This window comes from Microtus pennsylvanicus, chromosome 1, assembly GCF_037038515.1.
Source record: "Microtus pennsylvanicus isolate mMicPen1 chromosome 1, mMicPen1.hap1, whole genome shotgun sequence".
Classification (NCBI taxonomy): Eukaryota; Metazoa; Chordata; class Mammalia; order Rodentia; family Cricetidae; genus Microtus; species Microtus pennsylvanicus.
Window position 1 is genome coordinate 54,384,324 of NC_134579.1, and position 17,856 is coordinate 54,402,179.

The following is a 17,856-nucleotide window of genomic DNA, read 5'->3' on the forward strand; positions in this document are numbered from 1 at the left end:
ATCCCGTAAAAAGTAGTTCTGAATCCTGGACTTCAATTCAATGCAAAATGGTCCTTTGTGTTATCCCTAAGCTTAATGTTTGACTGTCTCTGGTACCTGGAAGTTTTAGGAAGCTCCATCAAGATTTTCAACAGAGAAGAGAAGCCTGCATCAAGAGAAACATGGTCATTATGCCATTATTGTTTCTATTTTCTCTCCTTCTTGTATGAGTCTCATTATCATACCCACCTCTGCTCTTCTTCATGCTGTGCTCTTGTGTTTTTCAATAATTACTTCTTATACTTTCCAGAATGTTTATTCTAAACTACAGTGGTATTTTGTTAGACAATACAAGTGTATTTCTTATATATCAGAGGACACACATGGTCACACTGTCCTCATTTTCTGTCTTGCTATTGTTCCATAGCACACTCACTGTGTTGTGTTTCTTGGATAACTTTGATATTCTGAGGCAGAATGTCTTTCTTTGTGTGTCTGTTACTAGCACATTGTGCCACAGCTGCTTAAGTTACCCTTCATGACTCTTCTTTTTTTGGTCATCAATGTGTCAATAATATACAATTACTGCACATGATGATTCTATAGATTCACCAAAGTTTAATAATCAAGACTTTCTTATCTTATTTTTATATAATGCTAGCTATTTGTTGCTGTATTTTCTAAAAATGAGATTAAATGTTAAATAATTCATATTAAATTTATACAACTTTTTACTGAATACTTGATTCAATGGAAAGCACCTGAATTTGAAATTAATATGCAGAAAATTTGTTGGAGATGCTTTTGAATGCAAATTTGGCAGAATGAGAAAGGAGTATCATGTAGAAAAATAAAATTGATGAATTTTGATTTAATATCAAACAAATGTTGGTGGAGGTATCAGGCGAACCTTGCCGGTAGGTCATGAGCCTTGTGGTAAAATATACAATGATAGAAATGGGTTAATTTGGGATGTAAGAGGTAGCTAGAAATATGCTTAAGCAATTGGCCAACAATATTGCAAATAATAAAATTTCTGTGAGTTTATTCCTGGTCTGGGCATCCAGGAAAAAACGAGCAGCCTCTGCCAACAAACAAGCATTTATTTAACTTATGGGTTTTCTTGCACTTCTATGAATACTCAAAAATGTCTCAAATTGAAACAGGGGCCACACCATACTGGCCAACCATTTGATGGCAAATATTCTAGAAAAGTGATACAGTCCTGGGTAAGATAGCAACTTATTGAAGAGCAACTTCTAGAAGGGTATCAGCTCTCAACTCTTGGTGCCCAGTGCTTAATGAGACACAGGAATGACTGCCTCCATTAGGAAAGGCACTTGCCGAAGTACCACACCATATACACCTCTGTGGTTTTAAAGGTTTTTTTCCTCAGCTATAAAAAATAATGACAACAGGAAATGTGTAGGCAAATGGATGGAACTAGAAAAAAATCATCCTGAGGTACCTCAGACCCAGAAAGACAAACATGAAGTATGTATTCACTCATAAATTGATAACAGATATAAATTAAAGGATAACCAGCCTTCAATCCACAGACCTAGAAGACCTAGGTAACAAGGAGAAATTTAAGAGGGAAACATAGATTGCCCTAGGAAAGTGGAATAGATGAAATTTCCTGTATAAACTGCGGGTGGACAGATGAGAGGAGGGGATGAGGAGCAAGAACATGAGGGAACAAGATGGTTGAGTTGGGGTAGAAAGAGAGATGTAGGAGGAGGTCCCTAGTTAGTTACCGGCTACTTAACCCTAAATCATCACACAGAAACTTTATTATTTAAATTACTGCCTGGCCCATTACCTCTAGCTTCTTACAGCTAACTCTTCCATCTTAATTTAACCCATCTCCATTAATCTGTGTATCACCACAAGGTCATGGCCTATCAGCAAATTTCAGCACATCTATCTCCTGTGGTGGCTCCATGGCTTCTCCCTGACTCCATCTTCTTTCTTCCAACATTCAGCTTAGTTTTTCCTGCTTAGCTCTGTTCCCCTATAGCTCTGATATAGGCCCAAAACAGTTCCTTTATTTATCAATGGTAATTACAGCATACAGAGGGAAATGAAAGAGATATCTTGATAGAGGGAGCCCTTATGAGTGTAGGGAGAAACCTGATGCTAGGGAAATTTCAAAGAATCCACTAGAATGACCTTAGCTAATTTTCTTAGCAATAGAGGACAGGGTGCCTGAACTGTTATGTCCTTTTGTAATCAGACTGGAGACTTCCATAATTGTCATCATAGAAACTTCATGTAGTAATTGATAGAAGAAGATGCAGAGATCTAAGTGCTGATCCGTGCTCCAGGAGGGAAGTCCATTTGAAGAGAGGGAGGAGGGATTATATGAACAAGGGAGGTCAAATTGTGACAGGAGAATCCACAGACACAGCAGCTGACTCAACTTAGTGGGAGCTCATAGACTCTGGACCCACAGCTGGGGAGACTGCATGGGACAGAACAGGCCCTATGCCATGTAGTTGGCAGTTGTGTGGCTTGGTTTGTGTGCACTCTGTCAGCACGAGCAAGGTCTATCCTTGGTGCTGGCTTTTGCAACCCATTTCCTATGATGGGATTCCTTGCTCCACCTTGATGCATGGGGAAAGGTGCTTGGTCTTGCCTCAACTAGATGTGCCAGACTTTGTTGACTCCTTTTTGAAAACCTTATGTTTTCTGAGGAATGGATGGAGGTGGGGTAAGAGAGAGGTGGGGGGCTGTGGGAGAAGAGGAGGAAGGAAGAACTGTTGTTGGTGTGCAAAATGAATAAAAAACTACAGAAATAAAGGTCTTTCATTAGTGAGTATTTTGACAAGTTGTCTACATGGGCTTCTACCTCTGATGAAGGTGGTAGTTCAGTCAGCAGGACCAGCTGGTCTCTAAAATTTGTTTCTGTTCTTTCAACAGTGAAGTTCTGGTGCTTTTAAAAATGTACTCTTTCCCTTTTCTGTGCTGTAGTTATGGGCTTTTTTCTTACTTTTACGAGCAGCAACATTATAGAAATAACCGGAAAAGGCAATCATTTAGAGCCACAGTGAAACAGATACCTCACAAATAAGTACAATTAAGCTATTGCATTTATTTATGTGCCTGCAGTTAAGATAATTACAGAGAAAAAGGAATATTGTGTTTAGACTGAAACAGTAGGAGAAAGAGCTTGGGCTTGTAGAACAAATTAAGCAGTAAGAATATGTTTTAAAGAAAAATATTACTGATCAACATATATTTTTACTTAACAGCAGCGGATAAAACAGTTTCCGATGGTAGTGATTCCTTCCGCCTCTTTATATCTATCATTATCTTGTTCTCCCTACAACATTTTTGATAAACAGACTGTTCACCAATGGCTATAAGGAAACATCATATGGAAGTCAAAGAGAACTACAAACTGAGGTGAAAGAAATCATTCCAAAGTGACTAAAGTTATGAGCTTTGGAGTATAATTTATTCTAAATGGTACATTTGGGGCATTGGGAGTTTTTCACATGAAGGGTCAGATTGGTAGCCAGAGAGACATAAACAGACAAAAAATTCTCAAATGAATACTTCCCTCTTTCATAAAATAAAGACATAAGATTAAGGGTAAATTTTCTTTCACAGGAGTTAGTTTCTCTTAAATGATTTATTTTACTTATTTTCACCAGGCATTATTTGTTCTAGCTATTCTTTCTGTCCCAAAGGAAATCTTGGACTTCCAGAGCTGAACTTGAATAGAAGATCATAACAATTCTCCTTGGATTAAAGTATGATGGTGTCCCTCAAACTGTGGTTTCAAATGTAAGTCATTTTCTTATTTCTGAGACTTTGGCCTTCCACTACTACACAATTCTGCATGTATGTGCATTTATGTAGTATGGAGCACGGGGCCCCTTCTTTTCAATCCTGCCCAACTAGCTTAACCCCTGAAATAATCACACAGAAATTTTATTAATTCTAGCCTCTTATTGGCTAACTCTCACATCTTGATTTAACCCATTTCCAATAATCTGTGTTCACCACTAGGTTGTGGCTTACCAGGAAAGATTCTAACCAGTGTCAGTCTCAGACAGAAGCTTCATGGCATCTGCTACTCTGCCCTTCTTCCCAGCATTCAGTTCTGTCTTCTCTGCCTACCAAAGTTCCACCCTATCAATGAGGCCAATGCTGTTTCTTTAATAACCAATGAAAGCAAAACAAATATGGAAGGACCTCCTACACCACATTTATATACTAGAAAACTTAAATATTTCTGTGTAAATCTGTAGGCTTACCTACATTGTCTTATAACATCTTTCAACAGAATGCATGCATAAATAATCTGTAATTTAAATGCTAAATGTACATGACATAAAATGGAAAGTATGTCTTTAACAATAGATTACAATAGTCCAGTTTTATACTAATTCGATATCCAATAGGAAGGTCATTCAAGGAGGATTACACTTTCAAAATATTCATTGGAGAGGATGGTGTGAGAAGTTATCTTACTGCTTAGATGTGTTAAGATAATGCAGAAATAGATTTCCAAGAAGGTGCCTATGCTAATGATACCTAAGAGCATAAATGTGGGTCAGAGATTTTTCATAACAATCATGTCCCCCATTCATTTTAGTTCCTATAGAACTTTCTGGAACTGTCTATGTTAGATGTACACAATATCACACATATTTTAAATATTTTTGGTTGTACTAGAATCCACCTCTAATATTTAGTTTTGACTTCTCTGACTTTACCTTTTACTGATTTTAATATATCTTATTTCTCTATTCATCCTGAAATTGATCTCATTTCTTTCCACCTCAGAAATTTTTTATTGTTAGTCTATCAGAGATACGGATGAGGCTCCAAAGAGTTAAAGCTTATGTAATAAATAACACTTCTAAACCGAGAACTATTTTCTCCTACAAAGTGGAACTCTACTCAAAATGTTTAAGTGAAAAAATATTAATGAAAGGGGGTAAAAGGTCTATGTGAAGAAAATATACCTCATAAAGTTGATGTGGGATTTGATGATGATGTTGAATAAAGATTCTGACTGAGGGAAAGACCCATGGAGTACATCTTTCATTGGAACAGCCACAGTATTTGTGTGTGTATCCTAAACATATAAAAACCCATATTACCATAGCAGAATAAACCTTCACAAGAGATTTATCTCAAATGCATCAAATACTTGGAAATAGACAGAATATAAAGACCCATAGATAACACATTACTCATGGTTTTTAGATGTATTGAAATAAATACATCCTCATATTTCTTATTTTCAGACTCTGTATAGTTTTAATGACAGGAGTTTTGCAATCATGTTCATATTTTAAATGACTTTTTTGTATCACGGCACTGATAGAACTAACCTCTTTTCCAGTTTTATATGTACTTAAAACTATGATGTACATATCTAGGAATAACTGCTCATCCATCCTGTTTCCTCATAACCTGACATTAATTCTGCCTACTCCTGTGGTGCACTGCTGTAAGATAGGATCAAAAGCCTTTGCCTTTATAGCTCTTGGCATCTGGAAGAAAGTTCTTGCATTTCTCTGCCTCATTGGTGCTATCTCTTCTTTTTCTCATATGCTTCTTGAAAGCCTCCTCTCTTGCCTAAAGCTCTCTTAATTTTCTTCTCTCTTTGTGGTTATTTAACTGTGTAATTGTATTATTTAACTTTATAAATCATTTTGGGATTCTGTATATGTAAGACACAGTGTGAATAATGTACTCTCTGAATCTGCTCTGAGAGTCCAGTGGAAATCGCTTAAATAGCAACTGCAGCAAGTTGGATTCATTCCCCTTTTTACTTTTTTGCAACTTAACCAATATGACAGAAGAAAGGAAAAATGTTGTCACCTAAGTTGCTCTGTTCTGTATGTGTAGTTAATTTTGCTTCTAACCTATTAACTCCTATTTTTTCACATTCCTAAAAGGTATTTATATTATATAAACAGCAAGGTAATATTTTATATACACACATGGGAAAATTTAAGAAAGAAAAACATTGCAACCTTGGTAATCAGGCTGTGATCCTGGGGTATATAGTCACGCAATAAGAAGGCAACTGTCTCCATTGGTTGCTGGAATAAGGTTCTATGATGACAATTAAGGTAGTTATCAATCTGATTACAGGGAAAAGCCAGTTCATGCATCCTCTCCACTATTGTTTAGGATCTTAGTTTGTTGATTCCTGGGAATTTCCCTAGTACTATGTTTCTTGCTAGCTCCATAATGGCCCCCTCAATTAAAATATTTATTTCCTTGTTGTCCCTTTCTGTTTTTCCCCAATTCTGACTAGCCTGCTCCCACATGTTCTTCTTCCCCCTATCCTTCTTCCCTCTTCCTCCCCTTCTGCCTCCCCCCCATGCTTCCAATTTTCTCAGGAGATCTTGTCCATTTTCCCTTCTTAGTTGGATCCGTGTATGTCTCTCTTTGGGTTCTCCTTGCTACCTAGCTTCTTGGTGTTGTGGACTACAGGCTGGTTATCTTTTAGCTTTACATCTAATATCTTCTTATGAGTAAATACATACCATGTTTGTCTTTCTAGGTCTGGGTTACCTCAGTAAGGATGCTTTTTTTTCTAGTCCCTGCATTTGTCCTCAAATTTGAAGATATCATTACTTCTTTCCAAAATATGTAAAGGACTCAAAAAACTAGATATCAAATTTACCAAATAATCTAATTAAAAATGGGGTACAGATCTAAATAGATAATTGTCAACAGAAGAATCTCAAATGGCCAAAAGATACTTATGGAATTGCTCAACAGCCTTAGTCATCAGGGAAATGTTATTAAAAGTGACTCAGAGACACCAGCTTATACCAGTCAGAATGGCTATGATTAAAATCAACAATGATAGTTTATGCTAGAGAGGAGGCAGAGTAAAGGGAACACTCCTTTATTGCTGGTAATAGTGCAAACTTGTACCTCCATTTTAAAAATCAGTATGGCAATTTCTCAGAAAATTGAGAATCAATCTACCTCAAGGCCCAGTAATACCACTCTTGGTATACTCAAAGGATGCTTAATCTGATCAAAAGGGTGTTTGCTAAATTCTGTTCATAGCAGCATTAGTCATAATAGCCAGAACCAGGAAACAACCTACATGCCCCTCAACTGAAGAGTGGACAATGAAAATGTGGTATATATACAAAATGAAGTATTATTCAGTGGTAAAATACACATAATTTTTATCATTCCCTTTTACAGCAACCTGGTTTTAATCTGATTACTGAAGCCAAATAACAAAGAAAATATGGTGGTGCATTTTTTCCTTACCTCCTGGTTTTATACCTAAAGATACCAATGAATTTGTTATGAGATTATAGATGAAATTTGGTATGAGATTATAGAGTATTGTTGAAATTATTTCTTGTACCCTGGCATAGTAATTCACCAACATGTTTACTAGATAAGTCTCTTGTAGAACTGGATCATGAACTAAGCACATATACTCTTCCCTGATGGAGGAAGGTCATTGGTTAAATAAAAAGAAACTGCTTGGCCCTCATTGGTTAGAAGATAGGTGGGAGGAGTAAACAGAACAGAATGCTGGGAGGAAGAGGAAGTGAGCTCAGATTTCACAGCTCTCCTCTCGGGAACAGACGCCTCAGATAGACGCCATGCTCCCCGCTCCCGGGAAGATGCACACTATGAAGCTCTGACCCAGGATGGACATAGGCTAGAATCTTCCCGGTAAGACCGGTGCTACACAGACGATAAGAAATGGGCTAGTCCAGGTGCGAGAGTTAGCCTAGAAGAGGATAGATAGAAATGGGCCAAGCAGTGATTAAATGAATACAGTTTATGTGTTGTTATTTAGGGCATAAGCTAGCCGTGCAGGTGGCCGGGGTGCTGGGAACTCAGCCCCGCTGCTCCAATTACTACACTTCCCAATAAGTGGAAACAATAAAAATCAAAGTCATTTCTATACACAACTCTTTTTTCCTAAAGTCATTACTTATTTCCATGTTTCTCTGTTGAAACAGTTGTTCAGAAGATGTCACTCTATTCCTCTTAAATTTTTATTTAAAACTACTTTTTTTCATTTTTTTTTTTTTTTTGAGAATTTCATGCACTTCATTTGGGACATATTCAACCATTCCTAATCTCCAAATCTATTCCTACGTCCAGACCCACCTATCTTTTCTCTGTCTGTCTGTCTGTCTGTCTGTCTGTCTGTCTCTCTCTCTCTCTCTCTCTCTTTCTCTCTCTCTCTCTCAGATACACACACAGAGACACACAGAAACTCTCTCTCTCTCTCTCACACACACACACGTGTGTGTGTGTGTGTGTGTGTATACCTGAGTATACATTCTCCTCTTTCTTTATATCCTCTCCTCTTTCTGAGACAGAATCTCATATGTTTAATCTAGAAATCTCTATGTTAACTAGCCTGTCCTCAAGCTTGAATACTGTATGCTTCCAGATTTCCACTTCCTTTTTTTCTCAGATGATAGATTATACCAAAAACAGAAATTTCACAACATTGAAGACTGAGTGTGGTGCCTTGGACTCTCTAGTTTTAATAGGAGAGTAGTGGATTCTTGCTACATAAGTACAATATTATGGTTGTTTTTTAATAAAAGACTTTTGTTGTGGATTGTTAGTAAAAATTCAGAACAATTATTTGCTACTTTTATTTAGATAGCAGATTATGTGAAGAAGTTTGACTTTAAAATTAGATTTATTGTTTCTCATACCTATTCATTTATTTCTGTATTCATTATTATAGCTCATATTTGTTGAGTGTTTAAACATGTGATAGGCATTATGAAACACATTAAAGGAAATTAATTCTCTTAATGGAATATATATTTAGCATTTCATTTTGTTAAGGAAATAACAAGTACTCTTTTTCTATTTTCATGGCCTGACATGAAAAGGCAGCATGAGAACTAATGTTATCTCATGGCCTTTGAGCTTCCGTTAGCCATTATGACAATCTTCTTGTTCTGAAATGACCCACATTTGCTGTATAAGAGAAAATAATTATATTTTTGTAGTAGCTTAAGCTTGTGAAGAGTTGATGAGTAAATTTAAAGTTATTCTTTTTACATTTGTCCCCCAAAACTATTTCTTCCATCCCTTCACTCTTCTTCTTTGGCAGGATTTGCTATATATTTGAGTTCTAAGCTGGGGGTTGGTATGGAGGTGGAAATTTCAATTGCTATAAAAATTCTGGAGATATTTCTATACAAATGATGCTGTAAAGAGGGTGAGGAATTTCTTTTTTTTTTAAGTTAATTTATCAAAGGAACTAGGAAAGTGAAAACCATTTGTCACTGTTAAGCCTGGATCATCAGATCTTTTGTTACTCTTTTCTTTCTCTTTCGAAAATTACTGTAAACAGTCCAAGTAAGAACATTTAGATCACCTTTTCTTTTCCATCTACATAAGTTATTAATCTTAATTGATTATTCTTTAGTTTAAATGTGCATGAGGCAAGCTTATGCAACTAACTCAAGTGCAGGTTTGCTGTGTCAGCCCCAGGACAGAGCTAGAGACGAACCATTTTCATGAAGTTCCTATGAGACTAGCTTCCTTTGTCTTGGAACATACTTGGATTCCAAGAAGTCCAGTTGCTGTCTGAGAAATAGCCATTAGAAATTTAAAGGATTTTTCTATAGGAAACCAACCTATTGATAAAACAACTTACTCCAGCCTACTAAAGAAAATAAATAGGAAAGTCTTCTCTGGAGGTTGAATATAACATATGTTTGAATAACAGTATAAACTAGAGAAAACATAGGATGAAAACAACTCCAAAAATATAATCGTATGGATCTTGTGAAAGTTCCACTTTCCTCATTTGAGCCTAGTTTTAAAAATGATTTCTATTTTTGGAAGCTACAAGTGTATGGTGTGGACTTTTATTATTGGTATTATTCTGAATATTTTCTAGGGTGTTTGCTGATAGACACAAGTATATGATATGAGATGTAAAACAAAGTTAAGGCAGATAATTCATATTTGAGTTTAAAGAAAGATAGTTCAAGGTTAGGCGAAACTCACTGAGTTGTTTTTCAGAATGTGCCTTGAGAGCATGTGGAAATCATCTAAATGAAAATATCTGTACATGTCCATACATATTATTTCCTAATCTGGTATGTGTAGGCTTTGTCTTAGTTTCAAAACTCCTCACCAAGCTTAATACCCAATGTCAAAATATTTCTCTGAATACTGAATTCAGTGGGCCATTGAACAGAGTGCTGAATTCTTCTCATTTGTTTTTCTTAGATATAGAAATAGATGTCCTCTTCCCCATAACTGTTGATGGCAAAACTTGGTGAGAGTCCTCTCTTCTCAATTACTTTTCAAACATTGTAACTACTTTCAGTCTCTAAAAAGGGCTGATCTTTTCACCAAGTGTTTTTTCCAATATAATCTACCTAATTATTCTCTGGTACTAATATTTAAGGTCAACCCTAATCCATGTTTCTCAGTTTTGTTTCTCACCTAATAGAGATAATCATGAAACATGGACCATTCTTCAGAGTGTTTAAGAGAAAAGAAATTCATTGTTTTTCAATCAAAACATTTTAGTTTTGAAATAAATGTAGAGGCAGGCAGATCTTTGTGAGTTCAAGGCTAGCCTGTTCTATAAGAGCTAGTTCCAGGACAGGCTCCAAAGCTACAGAGAAACCAGGTCTGAAAAAATAATTAAAAAAAAAGGAAAAAGGAAAAAGAAAAGAAATAAATGCAACACAGAATCCATAATAGTAACATAAGCTAAATTTATAGACAGAGTTGATAATTCCTAAATACCATCAAATGAAAAAATTAAAGAGCCTTATAAAATGGTGATTCAGTATACCCCCTCTTTCACACACACACATATATGTACACACATCCACATATATAATTTCTGGTTAAAGCTATGAAAATATAAAGGTCATGCATTTAAAATACACTGAAAATATTAAAAAGTGTTTTCTAGCTTTATTAGTCAGCTTCCTTCCACTAAAACAAATTTATTGAAGTAAACAACTTAAGAGACCAAATATTTATATTGTCTAAACATTGCAGAAATTTCTAACTATGATCTCTCTGGTTTGTTGTGTGGGGACCTTTGGTAGAAAAGTTGGGGTGAACAAAGCTTCTCATATAATTTCAATCAAGGTTCCAGCATTCCTTTCAAGGGAATGCAGTGATGTAACTTCTTTTTATGCCATCCCCCCCAAAAAAAGTGTCACTAGTCCAAAAAATACATTTCAGTGTTGTGTCCTAAATCAATGGAAGATATAAAAAGTAGAATAAATATTTCTATGGGTAGCAAGTAGGATTAAATGAGAAGGTCTGACAGAGCTACTAATATTTAAAAATCTACTCACAAGATAATAGATGCATTAAATTGTTACCTCATTACAAGTTTGAGAATTGTTTTGAGTGAAATTAATGTAAAATATTCTGAGGTAAGATTATAGAAATTTTTGCATAATGATGAATTACAAATAAAGAATGAAACATAACATAAATTATATGTAAATATATAATAAGTTTACAATATTATATATATACAATGTGTATAATACATTATTTAAGTATGCACAAAATTATATAAGATCCAAACTCTACCTACACTATCATATACATTTATAATTGATAAGACTAATAATGTAAATAATTGCTATTTTATAATAAATTTACTAATTTAGAACTTACAAATCTTCTAAAGAGATTTGAATAGCCTTAATTTTTAAAAAATATTGTTAAATTAAAAGAGAATCTTGACATTTAAGCCATATGTAAAAAGGTTTTGTAGTAAATAAAACTTTTTCAGAGAAGTAATTATCCCATTGAGTAAACATTTTATTTCCAAGATTTCAGATGAGAAAAACCATAAATAATTGCAAATAGGTTGCAAGTTTGCCTCTGATGCCAGAGAACAAATATATTTCAGTTATACTAGAGTAGAAACTTTCATGACACTGAAAAAGTGGAAAACTTGACCTGTGGTTTTCTTTATGAATAATAGACTAGTATTCTAGTTTATTTTTTAGCTTACACCCATCCATATTGTTTCCAGCACCGATTTTTAACATAAACTAAGTAGAACTCAATTTGAGGCTGAACGCTATGATGAGTGTTAATATATCTATATCATTCCCTTACCTAGAAATATTTGTAAAGCCCAATTTTGGCAAGAATACACTCTTGGCAGAAGCCCTCAGGAACCATATGTGAAACATTCGTTGACAGTCTTTTACACAAACTGCTGTACCCATTCCTTTTCCAGGCAATGGTACAGTGAATCAAGGACCAAAAATGTCAGATTTTTGTTTTAAATTTATAGGCCAGATATATTTAACCATTACTTATTTATATTTAATTTATCAAGCTGCTGGTCTGTAGAAGAAGCTGGGCCAAAATGAGAGAGCAGAGAAAGCCTATGTGTTAGAAGAACACAGTCTCCTCCTTGCTCATTGCATTGTCTGAGCCCTCATCCCTTGAAATAGATGTCCAATTATGGTGGTGGCTGTCATGAATTCATCTACTTGATTTCCAAAGTCAGAGTTTATGAGACTTGTTTAAACAAAAGAGAATCAACCCATCACTACTTATCTTGTAAGTCCTTTCTCTCTTGAAAATAAAATGTAGACCTTGGTGGACTGTGAGCTGAAAATTTAATTGATTTGAGTGTGAAGATAGTCAATTGGATAAACTAGAGTGGGTAGGACAGTTTCAGAAAGAGGAAAAAGAGAGTATGTTAGAAAGCCTCTCTCTCTCTCTCTCTCTCTCTCTCTCTCTCTCTCTCTCTCTCTCACACACACACACACACACACACACACACACACACACACACACACACCACTAGTGAGTAACTAATGGATCAGTAAATGTTTCTATAATGTATCAGATCTAGTTATTACATCAGGTGGGGTGAAAGTTCATAAACAAAATAACGAAAGTTTTAGTATATTCAAGTGCATGTCCTTTCATGTATATATGGCCCACTTGGGCAAAAGTGAAGATCTGAACAATAAAGTTATGCTAGTTTGGGGTTTTTGATTGTTTGTTTGTTGTTGTTCTTGTTTAGTTTTTGGGTGGGTTAGCTGACATGCATAGTCATTAGTTGAAAGCAGACCACATCGAAATGTGCCCAATACTCTGGACTGGACATTTCCAGGCTAAAGATGAATTATCCTTGCCTTGTCCAACTGGACCTGCTCTGCTATGCTAATTCCAAAGAAGAGATGTGCTCCATCTGTTTGTATGGCACATTTTCTTCTACACAGAATGATAAGAGATACTTGCTTACAGAATTCTGTAGTTAGAGACACCAAGGAAAGAAGCTATGTTTTTCTAAGTGACACCGTCCTAAGTCCTGTACATGTATGTACCTAAGAGCCCTGACAGCTAATAGAGTGTATTTGATTATCCCTAGTTAAAAGTAGCTTTGGTCATCACATGATCCACCAATCCACTGCTAGACTTCTGTTAGGGGTATCCTTGAGACTTACTCTAGTCTTATATTCAAGTAGCATTAGTAGGTCTCTCTGTAAGGAAATATAACTGCAGAAGGTACTGGTGATGACTTCCTACATATATAACTTCATGTTAACAAGGAATGTTTGCTAAAACTTGTGAGCAAAGTTTCTGACCAAACTGTTTTAACATCGTAAAACCATGTCAGTTTCATATTTATACCTTGAATGAGCTTTAATATTAAACAAAGGTAATAGAATTCATTTTAAAATATAAAATAAAACTTTGATAAAAATATTTTAGTTATACTACTGATTGAAAACTTGATTTTACTCATCATTTAATTACACTTACATGTAAACTAGCATGGAGGATTAGGATATTTTTTTACATATGCAACATACATTGAAATTTTTAACATGAGGGAACAGAGAAAAACACCTGTTATCATAGCCTCGTTTTACCTGATCATCTACAGCATCTGTAGTATTCTCAATAGGAATGGCCCCCATAGGCTCTTAGATTTGAATGCTTGGTCTTTATGGAATGGCACTACTTGAGAGGGAATAGGTTTTGTGGCATTGTTGGAGTAGGTATGGTCTTGTGGGAAGAAGTGTTCCACTGGGGAGGTTGCTTTGAGGTTTCAAATACTCAAACCAGGCCCAGTGCTCTCTATTTTTTTATTGCTTATTCATCCAGATGCAGTTCCTCCAGCCTTCTGTCTGGATGCCTGCAACCATGCTCCCAGGCATGATGATAAGAGACTAAGCCTCTAAAGCTAAACCAGTGTTAGAAGGAGGTCGCTTGTTTGTTCCTGGTCATTTAACTCCGAAATAATCACACATAAACTGTATTGATTAAATAACTGTTTGGCCCACTAGCTCTAGCTTCTTATTGGCTAACTCTTACATCTTAATTTAACCCATTTCCTTTAATCTGTGGATCACCATGAGGTTGTGACCTACCAGCAAAATTTCGGCATGTCTGTCTCTCGGGACTCCATGGCATCTCTCTGACTCTGCCCTTCTTCCCCCTGGAATTCTGCTTAGTTTTCACCACCTAGCTCTGTTCTGCCCTATTAACAGGCCAAGGCAGGTTTCTTTATTCATTAATGATAATAACAGCATACAGAGGGAAATCTCACATCACCTTCCCTTTTCTATTTAAATAAAAAGGGAGACTTTAACTTTAACATAGTAAAATTACATATAACAAAACAGTTATCAACCAAGAATTACAGTTACAATATTTATATCTACTTTATCTTTTGTCATAACTAAGGAAAACAGTAATAACTATCCATTCTTCAACTTCATCAAAGATTTCAGAAGAAGTCTAAGTAAACAGGAAGTGCATTGTAAGCAACTTCCAAAACTCTAGAATTGACAGAGACATCTTACTATCTGGACAGTCACCCAACATTCTTCTGTATGATTGGGGCATCCATCTTCAGTCTACAGGCCCATAGAATCCAGGAGACTTTTCCATGAAGCAGGAAATTTCCAAGACAGTTCCATCTATATTGGCAGTTTGTCAGTCACTTTCTTCTGTGTCCTACAGAATGTTTTGAAGACTCTTTTATGTAGCAGGAACCCCAAAAGACCATCTCACCTTTAGGCAAGTTTAGCAGTCTGTGGGCCCTGCATGTCCAGTTCATTAAGTAGTCCAGGCAAGAGCAGTTTCTTGCCAAAATGGCTAACCAACTCTCTAAGAAGCCTCTTTGATGCCCATTTTTCTCTTGAAGTAGCTTGTGCTGCCAGGAGAAGATGGGTCTCATTGCTATGAAAAGTCATAAGTTATTAAAACATTTTAAATGCCATATTCTGAAGATTTCTGAAAGATTTGAAGAATACCTATTTAAGTGAAATATATCTCTATAATCTAGAATATCTAACAAACATGACTACATGTTTGACTACTATATTTTTAAATGAACTGCACAAACACAATACCTTAATTAAGAACAGAAATATACATATAACAAAATTGACCTTAAGTTTGTATCAATAAACAAAGATTCATTACAGTTAAAATCTCTATAGTATATCCCCCTTTAAATGTAAAGAAACACTTATAGACAATATTTGGGAATATGGCCAGGTTTTCACCATACTGCTTCCTGCTGATTGTTGGAAGTCATGATACCTTTATAATATACCTGCTGGTGTAACTTAACAGCCCATACAATGAAATGTCTCTCTTAGCTCCTTTACAGTCAAAAAATCAAATAAAACACAATAATATGTATAATTCAAACGCCCTGTGTATTCTCCTTCTCTATGTGGCTTATTTTTCTCTACTAATTGTTAATATTTATTTTAATATCTTTACTCCTTTAATCTATGACTGTCTGTACTCTGTCTCTTTAAAGACTTGATTTTTTTTAAAAACAAAACTATTTACTTATTTTTATAACTCTCTGTATTCTTTTCTTCTCTCTCCCAAGCCTATGTACATTTTTCCAACACTGTGACCCATTTAGAGGTCTTTTATGTCTGAATCTGTCCTATTGTGTATCTGTAATTCTTTACTGTCCAGGAGCACTTCTTTAAATACTAAGTGCTTCTTAAAACTTAAGCTGCATCATTACTATGGTATATAGGTACTTCCTTCTTGCTTGCCCATTCTAAACCTTAAGTTGCACCATTGCTGTGGTATATACAGTACTATCTGCTTGTCCTTCCCAGTCCAGCATGGTAGAGCCACGGGTACCCCTGAGAGCCACACACACAGCCCCACTTTCAGGCACACAGCTGATCCACATTTCCATCAAGCAAGCCACAGTACGCTGTTCATAAACCCCATCCAAATTCTCCATCTCCCAAAAGAGCCAGAGGTCACACTGGCAGCATGGCTCAGAGAGACAGCATTTTAAAACAGTGTGGCTTTTTTGCTATCTCTGAGTCAGGAAAAGCTCTCTTAAAGGAGCTGCTGCATGCTGCCAGCAAACAGCAAGAAGCTGTGTTAAACCCTGTATTTTTCCTTCTAGAATTCCTTTTCAAACTCTCTCAGGTTTTAAGTGGATTTTAGTTGACCACATGGGTGCCAATTTGTTGGAAGGAGGCCACTTTTTCATCCTGGTCACCCAGAACTAAAATAATCAAACAAACCAGCCCCAATTTAATGCTTTCTTTTGAAAGAGTTGATATTGTCATGATGTCTTTCATAGTAATAGAACATCTACAAAAACAAATTATGGGACTTTCATTCTATAGTTGTTTAGCTATACATCCTATCACTGTTAAATTTTGTAATTCAGACTCTTATTGTGGCTATTAAAGGAATATATTTCTGGTTTTGAGATTTTTTATTTTTCATAATATTCCCACAGAAATACATTAAGTAGGGGAGTACATATTAACCTTGTGATGTCATGTTTATAATCTCATTCTCCACCTTCTGTATCCTCAATTTGTGTGGCCATTATTTCACTGATAAACTCCACTAATGCCCTGCTCAGCTCTGCTAAAGGAGAAATTTGGAGATCCTTTAATCTCTTAATCTCTTCCAAGATTAAATAATTTCTGTTTTTGTGGATTCTGATTAATAAGTATTTCATAAACCCAATTATTGTTTTCTATCTCAGGTTATGTTTTATAACAGCTTCTTCTGAGATTAAAACCTTCCATTTTGGGGAGAAGTTCCTTGATATATAGGATGTTACAAAGGAGGTAACACAGGAAGGAAATTCTAAGAGTACCTGAAACTGTTTTCTGCAGAGAAACCCCTTAAACATGGGGAATAAACAACTCACAAGCCACCCCAAGTCCCTGAAATTGACCAGTTACATTAGGACACATCTCTTTCCAGTCATACATAGGTAGTAAAGACTACTGAGAAACACTTTCAGGCAAGCTGAACTGCTGGAAGAAAAAAATTAGGCAAGTTGCCTGCAAGAAGCAGAGACTAACTGAGCTGACCAGAGGAGACTCACAGAAAACAAACTACTTGGAAATGACACTATCAAACATATTGGGCTGTCTGGATATGGTACAGCAAGCTCTAAGTTTCCACACCGTGAGACATGATCTATGCTGGGGTAGCCTTAGAGGACACACCTATCTTTGAGTCATTTCTGCTTCCGTAAGTAACGCTACACCCATATTTCTGTAAACAGAACTCACAAAGTTCATGGATTAACCAAGTTGGGCTTTGCTGGTATCCTTGCCTTGGTCTGTCATCGATTAGTTCCCTTTCTGGGGTGAGTAGATGTTTGTTTATATTTACTCAAGAATAGTTTCACACAACATATTTCTATCAATGATCACTTGGAAATTAGTCTTATCATTTAAAAAATTTCCTATTTTTCTTTTTATTGATTTTTTGTGAATTTGTATCACCCATCCCAATCCCACTCATCTTCCCATCCCTCCATATCTCCCTTCTGCCTCTGCAATATCCCCTGCTCCTCTCCCCAAATCAGCAAGCAAATGAAAATCTCACCATGGAGTTATGGTGTAC